The following is a 25,248-nucleotide window of genomic DNA, read 5'->3' on the forward strand; positions in this document are numbered from 1 at the left end:
GTATCTTAAGAGAGACAAGGAATAACGTTTATGCATTCTGTAATTCAACACTGTATGTTAAAGAGGCCAGCCCATGTCTCTTCTTAATTTTAAAATTAAAGAAGCCGAACCCAAATTTCTGAATTCTAGCTAATAATTTAGGACCCACTTAAAAAAACTTTGCCAAGTTTTTCCATTAGTCTATATTTAATTGTCCTAAAGTCTGTATTTCATTTAACTCCATGAAATGCATATATTTGAGGAACGATGTTAGAGTAACCATGATCTAGAAATGAAAAGGGCACTTACACAAAAGAAACAAATCAGCAAACAACTCTGTAACAGAATTCTGGAGTCTTTAGTCTTACAAAAAACCACATTAAACATCATAAGAGAATACAACTTTTAGTCCACACCTGACTCCAAAGAGTCTCTCAACTATAGCCAGGGTTACTTTTTCTGTTTGTTTGTTTGTTTTTGTTTTTTGAGACAAGAGTCTCGCTCTGTCACCCAGGCTGGAGTTGGAGTGCAGTGGTACGATCTTGGCTCATTGCAACCTCTGTCTCCTGGATTCAGGTGATTCTCATGCCTCAGCCTCCCAAGTAGTTGGGAGTACAGGCATGCACCACCACATCCGGCTAATTTTTCTATTTTTAGTATAGACAGGGTTTCGCCATGTTGCCCAGGCTGGTCTCAAACTCTTGACCTTAGGTGATCAGCCGGCCTCGGCCTCCCAAAGTACTGGGATTACTTTGGGTGTGAGCCACTGTGCCCAGCCAAAATCTTTATTTTGTGATTTCTACAAACCTTTAATCACGTTTAGATTTTAAACATTTTTCCAACCTCTATAAGCTAGAATAGATGGGGATCTGTTTTTTAACAGAAATTTTAAGCTGTTTTAGAGAAAAATAAACTTGGCTCAAATGACAAATGTGAAATTATCAAAATTACGAAGCATAGGAGGATGTGGGAAAGGGTTGTAGTGTTCACAACACATAGGAAAGTATTTCCCAAAAAATATATATTAAATGTACTTCAAATATAACAGAAGTTAAATGCAGAATAGCATACATATACCTCTCCAAAATCTGTTAATAATTTTAAATGAGGTTTGATAAGTAAATTGGCCTCCACCAATGATCCAAAGATATACTAGTAAAGCTTGATGCCACTGAGGAGGGAGAGAGCCTGGTTTAAATGACTGAAATTCATTCAGTCATTTAAGCAGTAGCTCATGAGCACGTCAATTAAACATCTAACAAACAAGAATTGTGGATGTGCCACTATGTTAAGCACCAAGAATGTGGCTCTAGAAGAGCAACAGTCTAATAGGTAAGCTGTTTGTGGAAATGCCCAAGGAAAATGCGTGGAAAGAAGAACTATAGGGCCCGGCATGGTGGCTCATGCCTGTAATCCTAGCACTTTGGGAGGCCGAGGTGGGCGGATCACCTGGGGTTGAGAGTTCAAGACCAGCCTGACCAACATGGTGAAACCCCATCTCTACTAAAAATACAAAATTAGCCAGGCGTGGCGGCGCATGCCTGTAATCCCAGCTACTTGGGAGGCTGAGGCAGGAGAAACATTTGAACCCAGGAGGCAGAGGTTGCAGCCAGCCGAGATCGCACATTGCACTCCAGCCTGGGGGACAAGAGTAAAACTCTGTCTCAAAGAAAAAAAGAAGAAGAAGAAGAACTGTAACAGAAGTATGCACAAGTCGTTGGGGAGATGGGAGGGCTGGGGAGATAGCACAAGAGGGAGAAGAAGGAGCCCACGATGTCTAAGGAGGGAATCAGAAAAACTTCACACAGGGGCATCTGAGCTAAGGACTAAAGTCAGAATGTGAGTGTACAGGCACACATAAGAACAAGTGACAAATGTGAATGGACAAAAATTACACAGTGCACTAGATAATGTGGGGAACGACTTTACCTCACATGTCAGCCAAATAAGCATTATCCTTTCAAGATAACAGAAACTATAAGCAAATAATTCTTGACGCCAATCCAAAACATGTAACTGAGTTTTGATGGAATTTGGTAAGGAATGCCTGATGCTCAAAATTAAAAAAAAAAAAAAAGACCAGGTTTAAAACCATCAGGAGGGAACACATCTTGGGCTGACTGATGCAGGCAGGTAAGGGTTTGAGGGTTTGCGCTTGCAAAGGTGTAAGAGGCTAAGGTTACTTAGGATGCATTAAAGGACTTCAGCAGTGGATGTGGCTGAAGGGATGCATGGAGGTAGGGGAGAATGTATCCAGAACAGAGGCTGAAAACATGGGAAAGTGTTTGAGACCTGGGTCTAAAAGGACTGTGACATGGCACTAAAAAGTTTGTGTGTTATCCTCTGGGCAACAGAAGGCCACCACGGGCTCTTTATGCAGGAGAGGACCATGAGATGTGTGCCTTAGAAAGATCTCTATGGCAGCCACGTGGAGACTGGAAATACACAGAGCATCAGAAGGCTCTAATGTTACCGACTGAATGTTTGTGTCTCCCCAAAATTTGTACGTTGAAATCTAATCCCCAATGTGATGGTATAAGGAGGCAGGTCTTTGGGAAGTAATTAGGTTTTGAGGATAGATCCTTCATGAAGGGGATTAGTGCCCCTATAAGAAGAGGCCAGAGAGCTACCTTTCTGCCTTGTGAGAATACAGTGAAAAGTCAAGTGTCTGCAACCTGGAAGAGAGCTCTCACCAAAATCTGAGCATGCTGATACCCTGATCTCAGACTTTCAGCCTCTAGAACAATGAGGAATAAATTTCTGTTGTTTGCAAGCTATCCAGTCTATGGTACTTTGTTGTAACAGTTTGAACTGGTTAAGACATATGGAGAGAGATTTTGAGGGTTTGAATTGTGTTGGTGACAGTAGGGATGAAAAAGAAGTGATTAATTTGAGATATATTTAGGAGGTAGAAATCAATATAACTTCTTAACAGACTAGTATAGAAATTAAAGATAACCAAAACTTTTAGTTTGGTAAATAAACGGTATAACATTAACTGAAAAAGGAAAAGATGGTTTGAGAAGATGATAATTATTATAACTAACACTAAGCACTATTCTAAATCCTTTAAAGCACTAACTCATTTAGTCTTCACAACAACCGTATAAGGTCCCTAAATCTACAGATGAAAAAAACCAATGCACAGAAAGGTTAATAAAGTTGCCCAAGGTCACACAGCCAGAAATGGCAGAACCAAGATGTGAACTCAGACACACTCTCAACTACCACATTACACTGTACGGTACACAACCAGTTAAACATCTCTCATGTCTGAGGGACATCAAGGGAGTTGTGTTTAATTTGCATTTGGAAAACAGACCTAGGGCTCACAAGAAGAATATGGCTATGAATTTTAGTGTCATCAACATAATAGTATTTCCTGAGGCCATGGGAAAAATAAGATGGACATTTAGAGTGAAGAGAGAACAAAAATGTAAGGAGCAGCAAGACAGATACAAGAAGGACACTAGGAAGGAGATTTTTCAAGCAGTGATTGTCCACAGGCTGGCTCAGTTGCCACACCACAGAGGTACAAACTTGAAGTGGTCTGGGCCTTCTCCGTGTGAAAATGGCAAATCCATTCACTGTTTGCTGGATGAATGGACTTATCATTGAGCTATTTGCTGGATTTACCATCTAGCTAAAAGATAGCTAAAAGATTCCAGCTTAGACTATGTCATCAAGAAAGGAGGCCTGATAGAGTATAAAACGGGGATAACAAGAAAAACAAACAAAAATGGATGCTCTCAGCTCTTGAAAGGATGATTTATACCCGTGTTTGAGCAAAGCAGATTCTGCCTTCAGAGAAGCAGCAGCAAAGATAGCTCATTTCTCAAGCAGCACCCCATCTCATCCATCACCCACTTCCCCTACCTGCCCCCCAGCCTACACCACAGGACCTCTGCTCTGCCAAGAGGGCAGGGCCCCAGCCACGCTGCAGCAACACCAGAAGCGCACAAGAAAACGTGCTGTTGCATAGACAGCGCAAATAAATAATGGTTCTTGTGATAATCAGCTTTTGCTTTTAATGGGCTTCACATGACTCATCAGCTATCACGTATGCTATAGCCTGAGCTCTGGCTCTAAATCAAACAAGTTCAAAGGGAGAAGAAAGGAATAATAGCAAAAGATGAGCAGATATCTCAAGAAGCCTTAATCCTACTGAGGAAAAACAGAAATGGAGGCAGGAAGAAGACAGTTTCCCCTATGAGCACTCAGGTACCGAGGGTCCAGAGAGGGCGGAAGCTGAAACAGCCGCAGAGAGAGGCAGCCTAGTTGCCGTGGTGCCATCCTGCCAGCCAGCAAGATTTCACCAGACCGTTCCCTTTCTGCCACAGTTCCTGTCTTGTGGGCAGCAGAAGCACCAAGAAAGAAGAAAAATGGTTGTTTGTATTTTTATGGCTGCAGGGTCATACCTCTGTGACTTAACTATTTCAACAAGTGACAAGGAGAAAGTGGTAAGAGACAGAGAGAGCAGCCAAGATGGGGGTAAACTCCTTTGGAATGTATTAAATCCAACTTCATTCTATGGATAAAATGCCCTCATGAATAAACACTCATCCCCAAAACATCTTTTTTTTTTTTTTTGGTATTTATAATCCAAGAACCTTGACAGAGAATGTCAGCTTTTAATCAAGGCTCTTTCCCACAGTGACTTCTGATAATGGAGGTTGGGGTTCATTCCCAGGTGAAAAGCATGAGTTTGTGGCAAAGAAAACAGTATTGTTTGGTCACCACACTGGAATGGAAGCCAGGATATTCTGAAGGATGCCTTGGCACTAATACAAATTAGCAAATGACTTTAGCACTTCTGAGCCTCAATTTCTTCATCTGTAAAATGAGAAGAATGGACTGGGTGAATATGAAGTCCTTCCACTCTCTTAATCTATGCTTATGGGTGCTCAGAGCATGGGAACCCTTCCAGGTGTCTCTTGTGGTTAGGCTGTCCATGTGTCAGGACCCTGATTGTGCTCCCAGGGACACACAAGTGTGAGAGTGGCTACAACTCAATGGAAGCAATAAGTAAACACATACACACTCACAAAGTTAGATCCCTATATTTGATTAAACCATGGGTTAGTAGACAGGAACCATGTCTTATGCATCTTCACACACTCAAAATCCAGCCCAGTCCAGGCACTGGGCTTAACAAATGTTTACTGCATGCATTTTGAGGCAAATCTTTAAAATGTCATATTAAGAAGCTTTTCAGACATGTAGGTTATGGATTGAATTGTGTCCCCCTAAAATTCACATGTTGAAGCCCTAACTCCCAGTACCTCAGAATACAACGTTTTTTGGAGCTAGGACCTTTATAGAGGGAATCAAGTTAAAAAGAGGTCATTAGGGTGGGTCCTAATCCACCCTCACGGTCTCTTCACAAGAAAGGCACTGGGATCACAGATATGAACACAGGGAGGATGGCATGAAGAGACATAGGGAGAAGACAGCCATCCACAGCTAAGCAGAAAGGCCTGGAATGGATTCTCCCTCACAGTCCTCAAAAGGGACCAACCCCGCTGACATCTTGATCTTAGACTTTCAGCCTCCAGAACTGTGAGGCAATAAATTTCTGTTTTTGAAATCACACAGTTTTAAAGCCACCCAGTTTATGGTACTTTGTTATGGCAGCTCTAGTAAACTAATACAATATCCAGAAGTAGAATTATATAATGAAATCTCCCATCACACTCACCACCCAGATCTTTCACTCTGGCATACTTCATTTTGTATTTCTAAAATATATGGACATTTCCTTACATAACAATACCCTTATCAAACCTAACAGAATTAACACTAATTTAAAAGCAGATTTCATTCCCAGAAGAAATAAACCTTATACTAAAACACACACTTACATTCCTCCATTAAAACTATTAACACTATTAGGCCAGGCACGGTGGCTCATGCCTGTAATCCCAGCACTTCGGGAGGCCCAGGTGGGAAGATCACTTGAGGTCAGGAGTTAGAAAGCAGGCTGGCCAACATGGTGAAACCCCATCTCTACTAAAAATACAAAAATTAGCCAGGCATGGTAGCGTGGGGTCCCAGCTACTCAGGACGCTGAGGCAGGAGAATCACTTGATCCTGGGAGGCAGAGGTTGCAGTGACCTGAGATTGTACCACTGCACTCAAGCCTGGGCGACAGAGCAAGACTCTGTCTCAAATTTAAAAAACAAAACAAAACCAAAAAAAAGCTATTAATACTATCAAAAACAAAACACCAATAAGCTTGAATTTTTGTCAAACAACCCTCAGAGGATAAGCAAGACTCTCAGAATAATTCAATTTCCTAATCAGCTCTCATATTCAACAATTTCCTGAAAGTAAAAACCTATGTTTCTTTATTCAAGTACAGAAAAGAAAGGAAGAATGCGGTCAGTATTCATACCCACTCCCTGGTCACTGAAAATGCACTTTTCAAACTAATCCCAAGAAATTTAGTAGACATCATTAAGTCTTTAGTTTAAAAACAGTACGTGCAATGGTATTGTATGTTATATTGCACATAATTTAAGCGCATGAAAATTGACATGACAGAGCTCAAAACCACTACCAAAAAAAAAAAAAAGATAAATACAAAACCATACCTTTACAGGGTAGAGAACCGCTTGTTATGATTTTCTAAAACGTTAGAGACTGGAGTTACCAATGCTTCAACAATTGACAACTTCCAATCACATGTCCTCTTCAGGAAGGTTACTTTTTGTCTAATGTTAAGACAAAGAGAAATGTTAAAGTCAGAATGGCCTACTTAAAAAGTTTTTCAAAAGAGTCTTTGGAAAAGCAGTTCGCTCCATCAACTTTCAAAACAGGCATCGCTGTAAAAACCCACAATCCAGCTAATTAGTCTCAGCTGTTTGTCATATGGCACTGCAGACCAGTCAAGTGATTTTTGCCCCTTTCAAGCTTACCAAGTTCCAGTTCGACTGGCCACTCAGAGGGCGGCTTTATTAACCTCTTCTGGTGTTAGAAGACTCTGCACTTCAGCTCTTTCTTCCGCCCACCTACCCCGTGAATCAAAAAAGTAGAACATTTGTTTTCTTGAGAAAACATTTAGAAAAGTATTGTATTCTCAAGGCCCTTAAAGGTTATATTCATATTGTTGCTTACAAATACAATGCCTGATCCAAACAAACAATATGGGGGATCAAATGGAAGTGGCAGGAGGGATGGGGCTAGATTACTTACCAGACCTTGCAGCTGGCCTCCAATTTCATAAGTAAAACTGCCTACAAGGGAGTCCACCCAGATATCTTGCTGGCATCTCAAATCCAGCATGCCCCGTACTCACCTCCTTTGCTTTTCTCCACAACCTTGCTTCAAACCCACTTCTCTTCCTGTGTCTTGAATCACACAATCCCAACACAGCCAGAAATCTGATGGCTCTCATTAACTCCTCCCTCTCTGCCCCTCCCACTTCCAATTGGCCACCAAGTCCTAAGGATATTCATCTTCTTGCTCTTACTCCAAGTTTTTATTATTTCTTGGATGGCTATAATAAACCACTTATTTGGTTTTCTGGTCCCCACGTATTCTTGACTCTGATCCACCCTCCACACCACACCCAAAGTGATCTTTCCAAAAGGCAAATGAGAGTCCATCACTCTCCTGTTAATGGCTCCCCACAATCTCCACAATAAAATCCCTGCTCCTTAAGCTTCTGCCTTCAGTATCACCTGCCTCCTTCCTATAAGCTGCTAGAGTCCAGCCATCAGTACGTTTTATAATTCTCTAAGTTAAGCGGTTCTCAAACTGTGGTTCCAAGACCAGTATTATCAGCATCTTCTAGGAACTTATTAGATTTGCACATTCTTGGGCCCGCCCAACTGAATCCGAAATTCTGAGGATAGGGCACAGGTGTCTGTGGTTCAACAAGCACTCCAGGTGATTCTGATACACACTAAAGTGTGAGAGCTGCTGCTCTAAATCCACCAAGTTCTGTTCACTAAGAGAATCAGCTCCTTGGCTCCTTGTGCCAGCAATGCTGAGCTGGATACACCTTCCCTGTGTTTACTGTTTCTAGAACTGGTCACCCCTGTATGCTAATTATTCAATTTATTTCTTGGTCTTTGCTGTTGCTTTGTGACAATCTTGAAGACAGGGGTTGTATCTTGTTTTTTATTCATTCACCCCACAATCACTTATTGAGCACTTATGAATTATTGGGTGAAATGTCGGACATAGAACTAATCAATCTATCCCTTGCCTCTAGGAGAAGCTACGCTTTCATTATGGCAGCTCAACGTGTGACTGAAGACTCAATCTGTCCAATCTAAAAAAACCACCACCGGCCTCAAGAACTGTGGGCAACTAAGAAAAGTCTGAGCACAACCAGTCTGACATCTCTTCTCATGGTAAATGAAATGGAATTTTCGTTTCACACCTGACGAAAATCTCATGAAAATGCACCCCTTTCTTTTTTATATCACACAGCAACCTCGAGAATTTTGAGAACAATTTAGTAAGAAAATGTATCAAGATTTTTAAATCCCAGATTAAAATTCATTAGAGTTAGCTTCCTTTAATTACAAGTTCATATTAGCACTTCTCAACCATCAGGATATATAGGAATCTCCTAGGGATCTTTCAAAATGCTAATTCTGATTCAATATTCCTGTAGGGGGAGATCGAGACCATCCTGGCTAACACGGTGAAACCCCGTCTCTACTAAAAATACAAAAAATTAGCCAGGTGTGGTGGCGGGCGCCTGTAGTCCCAGCTACTCGGGAGGCTGACGCAGGAGAATGCCGTGAACCCGGGAGGCGGAGCTTGCAGTGGGCCGAGATCGCACCAATGCACTCCAGCTTGGGTGACAGAGTGAGACTCCGTCTCAAAAAAACAAAAACAAACAAAAAAATCCTGTAGGGGGCTCAGGAGTCTGTATTTCTCCTAGTAAGCACCCAGGTGATGCCCAGGTAATACTAACATTCCTAACTCTGGAACTATAATTTGAATAGCAAGTAAAATTATGACAATACCATCTTTCATAGTCTGCTTAAAGCAACAAAACCTTTTTTGGATGCTTCTGTATTGAAAGCTTTCTAAAATATCTTTCAGACTTCAGAATAAAGATGGCATGCTCAACATGTACATGTGGTTCTGCTGCCTCCCAAAATCTCACTAATATAGCAATAAAGAATGTTTTATTTCTTTTAGACATAAACTCACAAGGACAAAGATCAGGTAGTGGAAGCAACAAAATGGTAGAAGCTACAGAGTAGATGGACTAGAGGTAACTGATTAGCAGACCTCGGAAAGCTGACTATCTGCCAGTAGGGAAATCCAAGAAGGAACTCATCACAGAATCTCCAGAAAGTCTCAGGGATTCAGAACCCCAAAACTTCTGGAATTTGGGGGACAGTAACATAGGGACTCAAAACAGACAGAATGGTGGTCATCTGCTTAAAAAGCAGCTCAGCACACCAAGAGAAGAAGAAAAGAAAGAACGAACTACCAAATAGAAAATAATGAACAAAATGGCATAGGAAGTCCCTATCTATCGATAATTACTTTAAATGTAAATGTATTACATTCTCCAACTAAAAGACATAGAGGTTGGGCACGGTGGCTCAAGCCTGTAATCCTAGCACTTTGGGAGGCCAAGGTGGGCAGATCACTTGAGGTCAGAAGTTCAAAACCAGCCTAGCCAATGTGGTGAAACTCCATCTCTACTAAAAATACAAAAAAATTAGCCAGGCGTGGTGGAGGGCACCTGTAATCCCAGCTACTAGGGAGGCTGAGGCATGAGAATTGCTTGAACCTGGGAGGCGGAGGTTGCAGTGAGCCAAGATCGCGCCACTGCACTCCAGCCTGGGCGACAGAGCGAGACTCCATCTCAAAAATAAAAATAAAAATAAAAATAAAAAATAAAAGACATAGAATGACAGAATATATATAAAAAATAAGATACAATTATTTGCTGCCTGAAAGAGAGTTGCTTTAGATTTAAGGGCAGACAGACTGGAAGTAAAGGGATGGAAAAAAATATTTCATGCAAATGGAAACCAAAAGAAAGCAGGGGTGACTATACTTATATCAGAATAGACTTCAAGTAAAAAACAGTCCCAAGAGACTAAGAAGGTAGTTATGTGGTGACAAGGAGGTGAATTCATCAAGCAGATATAACAGTTGTAAACATGTAGGCACCCAACATCAAAGCACCTAAATATATAAAGCAAATATTAACCAAACTGAAAAGAGAAATAGATAACCATACAATAATAGTAAGGGATTTGAATACCCTGTTTTCAACAATGAACAGATCATCCAGATAGAAAATCAATAAGGAAATGGCAGATCTGAACAACATTATAGAACAAATGGAATTAACAGGCACATACAGAACTTTCTATCCAACTAGAGGGGAATATACATTCTTCTCAAGTGCACGTGGAATATTCTTCAGGATAGAACATACAGTAGGCCACAAAACAAGTCTCAACAAATTTAAGACGATTGAAATCATATTAAATATCTTTTCTGACCACACCGATATGTAACTAGAAATCAATAACAGGAAGAAAACTGAAAAATTCACAAATCTGTGGAAATTTAGTAACATAATCCTGAACAGCCAATGGGCCAAATAAAATCAAAAGGAATTTTTTTTAAATCTTGAGATACATGAAAATAGAATACAACACATCAAAATTTTAGGGGATTCAGGAGAAGCAGTTTTAAGAGGGAAGTTTACAGTGATAAATGCCTCCATTAAGAAAAAAGAAAGCTCTCCAGTAAACAACCTAAGTTTATACTGCAACAAACTAGAAAAAAGGGAACAAACTAAGCCCAAAATTAGAAGAAAGAATGAAATAATAAAAATTGGAGCCAAAATGAAATAGAGACCAAAAAAAACAGAAAAGAAAGAAAAGATGAATAAAACTGTTTTTTGAAAAAATAAACAAAATTGACAAAACTGGCTGGGCGCGGTGGTTCATGCCTGTAATCCCAGCACTTTGGGAGGCGAAGGCGTGCGTATAACCTGAGGTCAGGAGTTTGAGACCAGCCTGACCAACATGGCAAAACCCCGTTTTTATTAAAAACACAAAAATTAGCCAGGTGTGGTGGCAGGTGCCTGTAATCCCAGCTGCTTGGGAGGCTGAAGCAGGAGAATCACTTGAACCTGGGAAGCAGAAGTTGCAGTGAGCTGAGATTGCACCACTGCACTCCAGCCTGGGTGACACAGCAAGAATCCGTCCTTAAAAAAATAAATAAATTATATATATATATATGTATAGACAGAGAGAGACAAAACTTTAGCTAGTCTAAAAAAAAGAGTAAAAACTCAAATAAATAAAATTATAAATGAAATAAGAGGTGTTACAACTGATACCACAGAGGTACAAAGAATAATAAGAGATACTCTAAACAATCCAGTCGGGCGCAATGGCTCACGCCTGTAATCCCAGGACTTTGGGAGGCCAAAGTAGGTGGATCACTTGAGGTCACGAGTTCAAGACCAGCCTGGCCAACATGGTAAAAGCCCGTCTCCACTAAAAATACAAACATTAACTGGGGCATGGTGGTGCACACCTGTAATCCCAGCTACTTGGGAGGATGAGGCAGGAGAATCACTTGAACCCAGGAGGCAGAGGTTGCAGTGAGTCGAGATTGCTCCATTGCACTCCAGCCTGGTGACAGAGTGAGACTCCATCTAACAACAACAACAAAAAAAAGACAAAAAAAAGTGGGATTACATCAAACTAAAGCTGCTGCACAGCAAAGGAAACAACAAAATGGAAAGGCAACTGGCCGGGAATGGTGGCTCACACCTGTAATCCCAGCAGTTTGGGAACCCAAAGAGGGCAGATCACTTGAGGGCAGGAGTTTGAAACCAGCCTGACCAACATGGCAAAACCCCATCTCTACTAAAAATACAAAAATTAGCTGGGCACGGTGGTGGGCACCTGTAATCCTGGCTACTCGGGAGGCTGAGGCACGAGAATCACTTGAGCCTGGAGGCAGAGGTTGCAGTGAGTGGAGGTTGTGCCATTGAACTCCAGCCAGGTGACAGAATGACACTCCACCTCAAAAAAAAAGAAAGAAAGAAAAGGCAACCTATAGAAGGGAAAAAAATGTAAATCTGATAAGGGGTTAATATCCAAAATATACAAGAACCTCATACTACTGAATACCAAAAAAACACCCCCCAAAAGAAAAAAAAATTTAATGGGCGAAAGACCTGAATAGACATTTTTTCAAAGAATACATTAAAAATGGTCAACAAGTATATGAAAAAGTGCTCGACATCACTAATCAGCAGAGAAATGCAAATCAAAACCACAATGATTTTGATTACCTCACATCTGCTAGGATGGCTAATTTAAAAAAAAAAAAAAAACAAGAGATAAGTGTTGGCAAGGATGTGGAGAAAAGGGAACCTTGTACGCTGTTGGTGGGAATACAAATTGGTACAGCCACTATGCAAAACATTATGGAGCTTCTTTAAAAAAATGTTTTCAAAAATTTTTAAAATAGAATACCATAGGATTTGGCAATCCTACTTCTGGGTATAATACATCTGAAAGAATTGAAATCAGGATTTCTAAGTGATATCTGTACTCCCATGTTCACTGCAGCATTATTCACAATAGCCAAGACTTAGAAACAACCTCAGTGTCCACTGACAATGAATGAATGAAGAAAATGTGGTCTATACATACAACGAAAAAGTATTCAGCCTTAAAAAAGAAAGAAATCCTGCCACCTGTGACAATACGGATAGGTGGAAAATATTATACTAAGTTAAATAAGCCAGACACATAAAGAAAAATACTATGTGATCTCCCATATATTTCATATATAGAATCTAAAACGTCAAACTCTCCAAGCATGGTGGCCACTCCTGTAGCCCCAGCTACTCAAGAGGCTGAGGCGCGACAATTGCTTGAGCCTATGACTTCAAGGCTGCAGTGAGCTATGATCACGTCACTGCACTCCAGCCTGGGCAGCGGAGCAAGATCTTGTTTCTAAAAGAAAAAATTTTAATTTAAAAAAAAGTAACTCAAACTCCCAGAAGCAGAGAGCAGAATGATGGTTGCCAGGGACTGGGAGGAGGGGGAAATGGGAAGGTCATAGTTAAAGAGAACAAGTTTCAGTTATGCAAAATAAATAAGTTCTGAAAAGCTATTATACAGTATAGTGTCTATAGCTAATAATACTGTATTATATACTGAAAATCTGCTAAGAAGATAGATCCAGTGTTAATTATTCTTATCACACACACACAAAAATGCAATAATAATAAAGCAGGCAGGATAAAACCTTGGGAGGTGATGGATACATTTATGGCCTTGATGGTGGCGATGGTTTCATGGGTGAATAATTATCCCCAAATTCATCAAGATGTATACATTAAATATGTACAGACTTTTTATCTGTCAATAATACCTCCCATAAAGTAGTTTTTTTAAAAATAAATTGTTAAGTAGGGGAAGGAAAGAATGAACAAACAAACGTAGGAACAAATGAACAAACTCAGGTAAGAAAGAGGAGATGAAAATGGCATACTTGTGGCAGGGGTGGATGGAGCAATGAGCTAAATTCTCTACTTCTGTAATAAAGTATCAATAGATAATGACTAAAACTGAAAAACTGACCACAGAAATATAAATGTGTCATTTAGAGACTAGATGTATAAACTACTGCAAGACTTCAGTGGTTAACTCTGGAGAGCAGGAAATGGGCTGGGGGAGAGGAGTCTACTGGTTTTTTGTAACAGCCCTTGTAGAACAACGTCCACGTATAACTTTGGTAAATTTGGCAGGGCACGATGGCTCATACTTGTAATCCCAGAACTTTGGGAGGCAGAGGCGGGCAGGTCACTTGAGGCCAGGAGTTCGAGACCAGCCTGTTTGCCTCCATAATAAATGGCTCCTGACCGCTGTATTTATTTCGTGTCTTTTGTTAATTTATATTTCCTTCTCCCTCCCCTCACCTTTGCTGTCAGGCAGCTATCCCTCACCACAGTAATCAGTGTGCCTTCCTGGGACAACCCCTACCCCTTCCGATGCACTGTTTTTAATTGACAAGGCACCTGGAAACCAAATAACCAAGCTTATTAGAACTGTGTGTAAAATGAAGAAAAATGGGCACCAAAAAATGTTCTGAAAGTTGCTCTGTGATGCAGGTTGGCAATTTTCAATACATTAACCATTTGTCCAACTCAGAACCCTTTGGCCTTACTATCAACTATGGGTCAGTAGGCTGGGTGACACTCAGTGGGACCAACCATCCCAGTTTAGTGGGGACTGAGTTATAGCACTGAAAGTCATGCATCCCGGGAAACCATATCCCAGCATTGGGCAAATTACTTCATCTTCTTCAACCTGTTTCATCATCTGTAAAATGAAAGATAATATCTGCTTTGAAAGATTGTTGAGGATTAAATGAGAAAATGTTTGTATAACTCTTGACACATATGGTAGCTGTAGTTATTATACTCACTTGCATATTGTTATTATCAACCCTAGTATCAGGTAGAAAAAGAAAGTATTCTTAGAAACATAACCTGTAATTTGCTTTATATATAGTGGACTTCAGGAAGCTGCAATGTTTGCTTTTGTGAATTTCCTTCCCATTTTGTAACACACATTTTGTTTCAGGGACTAAACCATATTAAAGACATTTAATAGTTCAACATTTCTGATTTCTCTACTGGACAAAAGCCTGGCAGGTTTCCACTATATTTTCATAGAAATGACTCTTTTACACTATGGGAGCCCTGGGGTATTTATGTCAGTAGCCGTTTCTAAACTTGTGAACAGAAATCAGCCTGCCACCTCACAAAGAAGAGGCATCATATCTGAAATTTGTTTTTAATTTCCATTTCACTTTTTTCCTTCATAATAGCACCAGATTATTCAGTCTTCTAATCATTATTTTTTTTTTTTTTTTTTTGAGACGGAGTCTCACTCTGCCACCGAGGCTGGAGTGCAGTGGCACGATCTCAGCTCACTGCAAGCTCCGCCTCCCGGGTTCACGCCATTCGCCTGCCTCAGCCTCCCAAGTAGCTGGGACTATAGGCGCCCGCCACGACGTCTGGCTAATTTTTTGTATTTTTAGTAGAGACAGGGTTTCACCATGTTAGCCAGGATGGTCTCGATCTCCTGACCTCGTGATCTGCCCGCCTCGGCCTCCCAAAGTGCTGGGATTACAGGCGTGAGCCACCGCACCCGGCCCAGTCTTCTAATTATTTAGTGAATTCAGTACGTTGGCGTGGGGCTGAAAAATCTGCATTTCTAAGTTCTAAGTTCTAAGCCAAGTCATTCACTAATTATGTCAATTCTATCCCTGAAAAATAAGGGCTTGTATCACCAAACGGATGAAATACCATTTCTGAACTCAAAAGCTGAAGCAACTCCCTACTCCACAGTTATTAATTACAGCCTGAAGGAAATTGCTCACATCTATGCACCCCACAGACAAAAGGGCACAGTTGCTAAAAGAACAGTTCCAAACTTTGGGATAGATAATGGAAAGAATCACAAGTTACTCAAAGCCAAAATATGGCCTAGGAACCCTCTAAGAAGCAGTAGAGACAGCAGAAAGAGCCAGGCAGATAACACTCTTAATAAAGGCTCCCATGGCCTGTCCCCCCATACTCTATTTCTTCTCCACCCAGTGTCCGAGGCCTGTGACCACAAAACACAGGACAACACAGAACCTCAGAGAAGCCTTGAGGGGCAACTGGTCAACCAATTAGGGCAGGTGAAAATGGATCCAGGACTGGCAGCAGAATCACCTAGGGTATGTGATGAAAATCCAAAATTCTGGGTCCCATTCAGGCCTCTGAATTAGGATCTCTGCAAGGGAGGCCCAGGGAATCTGCATTTATATCAAGCTTCCCAGGGGCTTTCTGGTTATACACAATCAAGTTTGTAAACCACTGTTCTAGGGAGACAACAGATGGCAAAAATGTACAACTACAGTTAGGCAAATAGCCTGTACATCAAGATCATATTTAACTTCTACTAGCCTCAGATACCAAATCTGTAAAATAGGGATAATAATACTGACCTAGCAAGGTGGTTGTGAGAATCAAATGAAATAAGTAATAGCCTCACACACAGTGTCTCACATACAGCAGGTGCTCAATAAAAGTCCATTCCCTCGCTTGTGTATGGCATTCTAATGAAGACTTACAACAATAGTTTTTGAATAAATGTCACCTGTTTTGAATAAATATCACCAAGGAAAGCAGATGGCTAGGAAAGTTAAGGCCTCAATGTTAATGACTCATCAACTACAAAGGCCGAGGTCAGCAGCCTTAACCAGCGATTGAGTCATGAAATGTACTTGTAGACAGTGGTTCTCAAGCTTCGGGGTGCATCAGAGTCACCTAGATGGTTTTAAAACACAGACTCTAGGCCCCACCAGAGTTTCAGATTCAGTAGGTCTGGAGTGGGGCTGAAAATCTGCATTTCTAAGTTCCCAGGTGGTGCTGACGTTACTGGTCCTAATCTGACACTTTGCAATAAAAAAAGAAAAACTATGCTGTGTATATTTCCTGTTTGACACTAGACTGGTTAGTTTCATGTAAATAGAGAAAAAAACTAAGAAACCAGCAATTTCCGAGGCTGTGCTGCCTCTGTCCCTGAGAATCTTACTATGTTGTTTGAACAATGCATAGAGAGGACAGGGAGATTTGAGTTCTATCTTCCCACTCACTTGCTGTGTGACTCTGCATGAGACATATGATCTCTTCCAGCCTGAGTTTACTCAGGCTGGGAGTAAAGGTGAGCTAGACACTGGTTCCCAAACCAGGTTGTCCACCAACAATCACTAGAGCAGTATTTAAAATAAAACATAGATTCCCAAGCCCTAGCCACAAACCTAATAAATTAGAATCACCAAAGGAGAGACTGAAAAATGTGTTGTTGTTTCTTGTGGGTATGGTTTTTTTATATATATATACACTTTAAGTTCTAGGGTACATGTGCACAATGTGCAGGCTTGATACATAGGTATACATGTGCCATGTTGGTTTGCTGCACCCATCAACTCATAATTTACATTAGGTATTTCTCCTAATGGTATCCCTCCCCCAGTCCCCAACCCCTGACAGGCCCCGGTGTGTGATGTTCCCCTTCCTGTATCCAAGTGATCTCATTGTTCAGTTCCCACCTATGAGTCAGAACATGTGGTGTTTGGTTTTCTGTCCTTGTGATAGTTTGCTGAGAATGATGGTTTCCAGCTTCATCCACGTCCTTGCAAAGGACATGAACTCATCCTTTTTTATGGCTGCATAGTATTCCATGGTGTATATGTGCCACATTTTCTTAATCCAGTCTATCATTGATGGACATTTGTGTTGGTTCCAAGTCTTTGCTATTGTGAATAGTGCCACAATAAACATACGTGTGCATGTGTCTCTATAGTAGCATGATTTATAATCCTTTGGGCATATACCCAGTAATGGGATTGCTGGGTCAAATGGTAATTCTAGTTCTAGATCCTTGAGGAATCGCCACACTGTCTTCCACAATGGTTGAATCAATTTACACTCTTTTGTGAGCATGTTTTAAACAAAAGCTCCCTGTGCGATTTTCATGTATAGCCAGTTTTGAGGAAGCATTAACATGGTAATCTTTCTCCAGCATTAAAGCTCTTGGGTCTTTTTGATTTCCAATTCACTGGGTCCTGAGTCTATACTTACCCAGTAGCCTTCTCCTTTTATATTTGCTTCACCTGGCTATTCTTCCTAAAGGAAGCATACACTGTCCTCAAAAAAAGGAATCTACTCTGCTTAGCAGTTCCATTTCTCATATATCAATAAACTGGCATTCTGGTTTCATTTAAAAAATAAAGTCCAGGATAGGCACAGTGGTTCACGCCTGTAATCTCAGCACTTTGGGAGGCCAAGGCAGGCAGATCACTTGAGGTCAGGAGTTCGAGACCAGCCTGGCCAACATAGTAAAACCCCATCTCTATTAAAAATACAAAAATTAGCCCAGCATGGTGACATGCTCCTGTGGTCCTAGTTACTTAGGAGGCTGAAGCAGGAGGACCCACTTGAGCCCAGGATGTTGAGGTTGCAGTGAGCTGGGTGACAAAGACAAGAAAGAAGGGAAGGGAAGGAAGAAGAGAAAGGAAGGGAAGGAAGGGAGAAGGGAAGGGGGAATGGAAGGAAGGAAGGAAGGTAGGAAAGGAAAGGAGAAGGAAACAAAAAGAAACCAGAGGCCCTTACAGACCACAGGTACATATTTGGATCTTATACCTATTACAATGAAAGCAACTAAGGGATTTTAAGCAGAAGAATATGAATTAAATTCCTTTAATTTTTTAAAATTTTGTCTCATGCTCCTCAAGAGTGTGAGTTCCTTTTTTGGGACATCACTGGCTTTATGTGAAGAATGGGCTATGGCGGGGAGGGGCAAGAATTGGAACAGAAAAGTAGCAGTACAGGCCTTTAACCAGCAGCTGGCACAGAGCAGGCACTTGGATATTTCTGCACTGCTTTAACATAGGGAAATCATAATATACTTGTTTCACCTCCTAATGTATTTCAGAGGAGTTCAAGGAAGATACTCTGGGTGTTAGCAAAGTTCCATCCAGATGTCACTTCTTTTGAACAACACATACAATTTTGGATTGTCCACAGTACAACTGGTTCCAATCAAGAAGTATTAGAATAAGAACATAAAAAGAACACACCAGGAAACCATCAGACCAGGCTTCTGGAACCATCCCTGCCATCAATTAGCTATGTGACCTGAGGCACAGCTCTGGATTTCTGGGAGGGGAGCCTGGGCTACAATTTCCAAGGTCCCTACTAGCTCTTAAATTACACAATTCTGTAAGTGTAACAAATGTGGTTTCCTTATCTGGGTGGCAAAATGGGCTGATGACTCAGGGTGAGGTTTTTTGTTACAGATTTTCAACCTCCCAGAGAAGTTCTAGTGAAGCTAGAATCAGGGTGTTAATAAAGAAACTGTCCAGTTTTATTATTTCCTTTCCAGGGTATGGTGGTCAGCTGGAAATCTGGGAAGTAGACATTCCTGGCAGCTGCGAGCTTATCGTGCAAAGACTGAGAACCCAAGTCCCTGTGTAACCCTTCAGGTACACGTTCTCTGTGGTCCCCTGCTCTTGTGGCTTTCGCTCATGTGGAAGCACACAATAGACAGGCACTGAAGACCAGCCTCTCACTTCCTCCTGCTGGTAGGCTGTTCTCAAAGGGTCCACTCCTCTCCTATGGCCAACCTGGCACCTCCACGAGAACCCCATTTCGCATGATCCCTGGGGGCAGTGGTTCTCAGTCTCAACTGCAACTGCCCATCAGAATCCCGTGTGGAGACAATAAATAAATAAATAAACAAACAAACAGCCTGAGCCCTACCCCACATTTACTGACTTAGAATTGGGGTGAGGGAGAGGTTAGAAAGACAACAGTGGTAGTTAGGCTTAGTTAGTTTTACATGATGGAAAGAACGTGTAACTTGGGAAACTGCAAGCCAAAGAGGTTGAATGAGTTGTCTAATGCAGGGTTTCTTAGCCTCGGCACTGTTGACATTTTAGGCAGGATAATCCTTTGTTGGGGGCTCTCCTGTGTACTGAGAATGTTTTGCAGCATCCCTGGCCCCCACCCACTAAATGCCAGGAGTAACTCCCCAGCTGTGACAGTCAAAAATGTCTCCAGGCATTGCTAAATGTCCCATGTGGGGTGGGGCAGGGGAGAAAATCACCCCCAACTGACATACACTGGTGTGATATCACATAGCTAATAATCAGGAATATGGAGACTAAAAATCGACCTACTGATTCCTGACTGTGTTGATTCTTCCACATTCAAGCAGGAGGTCCGGAACACAGGAATGAGCCACCACCTGAGGAAATACCACAACCCACTTCACTACACGACCCACTTCAATACACAGCCTAGGGCAGACGTGGGACCTGGGACAGCTGACCTTGTCCCTAATGAGAAAAGCCACATTAGGTCTCCAGTATTTGACTGTGAGGACAATGCCTTATCTTTTCAAGGACTGTTACACCTCTTCACTCATTCTTGGAGTTGTTTCCTTGAAATGATGAGATTTATTATGAAAATCACTATTTTCATAATGATTTCTTAGCAAGAAACAAAGAAATCCTGACCACAATCATAGGTTATATTTTAAAATTCTTTAGTTTTGCACATGAACATTTAAGTCATGACCTATTTCTGTATGTTTCATTTCTCCCCTTATTAGGGCTAGTACAGCAAGAACAAAAGTATCATATTATTGTGTTTAACTAGCTGATTTAGACCTTGACTTTGCTTTTAACGATACAAATACACAGCAGATTAGTATTTAGCCGTACCCTGATAGGACTTGACCAGCCTCCCAGGTGGTGGGATCAGGCCAAGGTAGATAAACTGTAGCAAATAAGAATGAACAGACTTTTCAGTCTCTTGGCAACCAATTTTATTATTATGCTTTGACCTGGCAGCTGGTAAGACTTTATATGAATTAACCAATGAGACTATGAAAAAACAAGATTAGTGGTTCTGAAATATGGTATTCAAATAGCAGTTAGAGAAAGCAGTTCATTTTCAAGGCTGCTTTCTTTTAAATAGGTACAAATAATTACAATAAAAAATAATAAAATCTTGTTTAAAAAGAACAGATCTCTAGTGAGCAAGTCACATACACCTCTCTATCTACCTTGGTCCTTGTCATATGTATATCTTCCATATTTATTCTACCAAAATAAAAAGGGGTGAGGAATTTTGTGGGAATAGGCCACTCAAAGCAAGCAGGCTTTCCATAAGACAACACTTAGTTGTTGTGGAATTATACTCAGTAAGACCACCTTAATCAAAGCACCTTACAATAAATACTCCAGAGGGTCAAAAGTGTTAACAAAACCATAAAAAAAAATAAAACCACATTGAACTACAGGCTTTCTGGCATAACAGCAGGGACAACAACCACATGGGGCTTTCAACAGTTATGCGGCTCTCAGAGAAAAGTCAAAGTGTCTCATGAGAATGGCTTTGGCTGCCACATGTTGGATCTGGGGACTGAAGGACAGTATGATAACGAGGTGATCTTGAGTGGATGGCTAGAGATGTGATTAAAGGTCAACATGAAAACATAAGCAACTTCTTCATGACCTCTTAAGGGAAGGGATTATGCAGCAGAACACTGCTGGTTCCAGAGTCCCACTTCCAGCTCTGCCACTAACTCTATGTGACTTTGACAAAGTGACTTAACCTCTCTGGAGTAAATTCCATTAACTATAAAAGACTAGAGTAAAATGAAATGTTCTCTAACTTCCTTCTAATTCTAATACTCCTTGGGTTTACAAATCTTCTCTTTTGGATACATGCACAATCACCAAAAATCAACCATGGCTCAATCATTCTTTGGACATTTTCACCATCGATGCATTTCCTATGCATAAACATAAACTCCAGCTAGGGCTGCCAGACACAAAACAAGACATCCAGCTAAATGTGCATTTTGGATAAAGAACAATTTTTTAGTAAAAGTATGTCCCAAATAATGCATAAGATATGGAAACAATTATTTAGTGTTTTTCTGCAATGCAAATTTAACTTTTTTTTAGTTTGCTAAATCTGGCACCCCACCTCCATCCCCACGTTAGAATCAAAACTCTCACTCCACACACGGGAGGTTGGCTGACTAAAGCACTACATGGTAAACTTCTGTTTAAGGGCAACATATACAGACGAAAAACAAACAACCAAAAAAAAAAAAAAACAGGAAAGGAGGAACAAAACTTTCAGCATTCCTCGTAAGAGAGGCATCTAATTTTACTTGACAATAAATAAAATATGAGTATTACTAGACCTCAATCATACAAGTACCTGCAAAACCAGAGAGTCCAAACAGAGCTGAATGCTCTCTACTCCACACACCTTACCCTACGAACATAAGTAAATTACAAACCCTTTATTTCTGCCTCCAGCTCAGGGCTCATGTCTGCAACTAGCTTAAGGGAAGCCAAATCATAAACTCAAACTTCCTGACCAAGAGGCAGAAGAACAAATACAGTCCAAGAAAATCTGCAAGTGGCATAAAAAGTGAAGGCTATAGAAGGGAAAAATTACTCTTTTCAAGAACCAATCTTGTTTTAGCGATGGCAAGACAATTTCCCTTCTCAGGGGCCTGGCCAACATGGTGAAACCCCGTTTCTATTGAATAAATAAATAAGAAATGAATTTCCATTTTCTTAAATTTCCAAAAAACTTCACTCTTCTTAAATCAGCACAAGAGGCCAACACCCTGGAGATAGGCACTGAATGGCCCTGCCCAGTTTGCCCAGGATATAGACAGAGGGCTCCGGTCTGCCACTGTGGGAAGGACCAAAATCCTCACCTTTCTACTTATTTGACCTTTCCCTTTTTAAGGAAGATAAGACTATTATTTTTGGGAAAGTAGGACAGAAGACGAGAGACTTAGGAGATGTTGGTGTATCTATAGACATTGCTTCTCTTAGAAAAAAATGGATGGAATAGTGGGAAAGAAATAGCAGAACACTCTACAGACATACCATCCTGAATGTGCCCGATCTCCTCTGATCTTGGAAGCTAAGCAGGGTTGGGCCTGGTTAGTACTTGGATGGGAGAAATGGCAGAATGATCCCTATTGCTCTGTCTTCTGTTCCCTTTTTCATTAGTTCAACACATATCTCTTTGAGTGCTTAATATATGTCAGAAACCATTCTATGTGCTATGGACATCACAGTGAACAAGGCAGATTACTGACCATCCTGGAGCTTGTCTTCTACCAGTGAAAGACAAATGTTGTGTGTGTGTGCTGGTCTGTGTATGACAGTTCTATAAATACTCTAAAGAAAACAAGGCAAGGTAAGGGGGCAGAAAATGATAGGATAGGTGAGGGATACTATTCTAGATGGAGTGGTCTAAGAAGGCCTCTCCAGAAAAATGACTTTTCACCTGAATGAAATAAATAAGAAAGCCATGCAGACATCTGAGGGGGAAGAGCATTCCAGGCAGAGGAAACAAGTGCAAAGGTCCTGAGGTATGGCTGGAGCAGAGTCAGCAAAGGCAAGAGTGATAGCAGATGAAGCCGCACTCCATGCAAGGGCTGTAGAGACCATGGTGAGGACTCTGTCACTTCTGAGATAAAAAGCCATTGGAGAGTTTCAAGCAGAGTGACATAACAGACTCTGGCTGCTGTGTTAAGAATAGAGTGTGGAGCAGTAAGGGTGGAAGCAGGGAAGCCCTTCAGAAGGCTTTTGCAGTAATCCAGGTGACAGAGATGATAGAACTTGGTGGAAGCAGCAGAAGTGGTGAGAAATGGTTATCATCCTAGATGTATTCTTTTTTTTTTTTTTTTTTTTTTTTTTTGAGACGGACTCATACTCTGTCGCCCAGGCTGGAGTGCAATGGCACGATCTTAGCTCACTGCAACCTCCGCCTCCTGGGTTCAAGCGATTCTCCTGCCTCAGCCTCCTGAGTAGCTGTAATTACAGGCACCCACCACCACGCCCCGCTAATTTTTGTATTTTTAGTAGATACAGGGTTTCACCATGTTGGCCAGCCTGGTCTTGAACTCCTGACCTCAGGTGATCCACCTGTCTCGGCCTCCCAAAGTGCTGGGATTACAGGCATGAGCCACCGCGCCCAGCCAGATGTGTTCTTAAAGGAGTATCAGTGAGATTTGCTGAGGAATTTTTTTTTTTTTTTTTTTTGAGATGGAGTCTCACTAGGTTGCCGAGGCTAGAGTACAGTGGCGTGATCTCAGCTCACTGCAACCTCTGCGTCCTGGCTGCAAGCGATTCTCCTGCCTCAACCTCCCAAGTAGCTGGGACTACAGACACGTGCCACCACGCCCGGCTAATTTTTTGTATTTTAGTAGAGATGGGATTTCACTGTGTTAGCCAGATGGTCTTGATCTCCTGACCTTGTGATCTGCCCGTCTGTCTCCCAAAGTGCTGGGATTACAGGCGTGAGCCACCGCACCCGGCCTGCTGAGGAATTTAATGTGGGGTATAAGAGAAAGAATCAAGAGTGATTTCAGGGTGTTTGGTGTGAGCATCTGGAAGAGTGAAGTTGCCATTCACTAAGATGGAGAAGACTAGGGGAAAAGCAGCTTTGGGAGAGAAAACTTAAAAATCTGGCTCCTAGAGATTGTTGCTCACTTTAAAACCCTTACATCTATTTTAGAACCAAAACAACAGAAATTGAGAAGCTGACTTTAAATTTCATGTGGAAGGCCAGGCATGGTGGCTCATGCCTATGATCACAGCACTTTGGGAGGCTGAGGCAGACAGATCACCTGAGATCAGGAGTCCGAGACCAGCCTGACCAACATGGAGAAACCCTGTCTCTACTAAAAATATAAAATTAGCCAGGCGTGGTGGCACATGACTGTAATCCCAGCTACTCAGGAGGATGAGGCAGGAGAATCACTTGAACCGGAGAGGCGGAGGTTGCAGTGAGCTGAGATCGTGCCATTGCACTCCAGCCTGGTAAATAAGAGCAAAACTCCATCTCGAAAAAAAAAAAAAATTCATATGGAAATTCAAGGGACTGGATAGTCAAAACAATCTTGAAAAAGAACAAGGTTGCAGGACTCACATATCCTGATTTCAAAACACTATGTAGCTACAATAATCAAGGTAGTATGATACTAGCCTGAGGACAGACATACAGATCAATGGAATAGAACTGACAGTCCAGAAATAAACCTTTACATTCATGGTCAATTTATCTCAACAGAGGTGCCAAAACTATTCAAAGAGGAACAGTCTTTTAAACAAATGGTGCTGAAAGAACTGGATATCCACACGCAAAAAGTTGAAGTCAGACCCCCTGCCTCACACCATATTTAAAAATTAACTTAAAATGGGTCAAAGAATGAAATGTAAGAGCTAAAAACTATAAAACTTTTAGAAGAAAACATAAGTATAAATCTTCATGATCTTGAATTTGACAATGTTTTCTTAAATTTGACATCAAAAGCACAAACAACAAAAGGAAAAATAGGCTCGGTGCAGTGGCTCAAGCCTATAATCCCAGCACTTTGGGAGGCTGACGCAGGTTGATCACTTGAGGTCAGGAGTTCAAGACCAGCCTGGCCAACATAGCAAAACCCCGCCTCTACTAAAAATACAAAAATTAGCCAAGCATGGTAGCACACACCTGTAATTCCAGCTACTCTGGAGTCTGAAGCAAAAGAATCACTTCAACCCAGGAAGCGGAGGTTGCTGTGAGCCAAGATCATGCCACCGCATTCCTACCTGGGTGACAGAGTGAGACTGTCTCAAAAGAAAAAAAAGGAAAAATAG

General features: G+C 41.3%; 1 protein-coding gene across 5 annotated transcripts in view; it reads right to left on the reverse strand.

Annotated features, from left to right (window-relative positions):
• Positions 1 to 25,248, reverse strand: part of RAB27A (RAB27A, member RAS oncogene family) — a 91,965-nt gene that overhangs the window by 58,316 nt on the left and 8,401 nt on the right. For 2 of the 5 annotated variants that reach the window (XM_014341503.6, XM_003827864.7), the window contains exon 2: positions 6,573 to 6,692. The exons of 1 other annotated variant lie outside the window; for it this stretch is intronic. The gene's annotated coding sequence lies outside the window, so the exon portion shown is untranslated. Of the gene's footprint in view, positions 1 to 6,572; positions 6,693 to 7,276; positions 7,451 to 25,248 lie in introns of those variants that run through there. 2 more of the 5 variants (XM_063596653.1, XM_063596654.1) reach the window with 2 other exon arrangements.

The sequence above is a fragment of the Pan paniscus genome, chromosome 16 (assembly GCF_029289425.2).
Source record: "Pan paniscus chromosome 16, NHGRI_mPanPan1-v2.0_pri, whole genome shotgun sequence".
In the NCBI taxonomy this organism is placed as follows: Eukaryota; Metazoa; Chordata; class Mammalia; order Primates; family Hominidae; genus Pan; species Pan paniscus.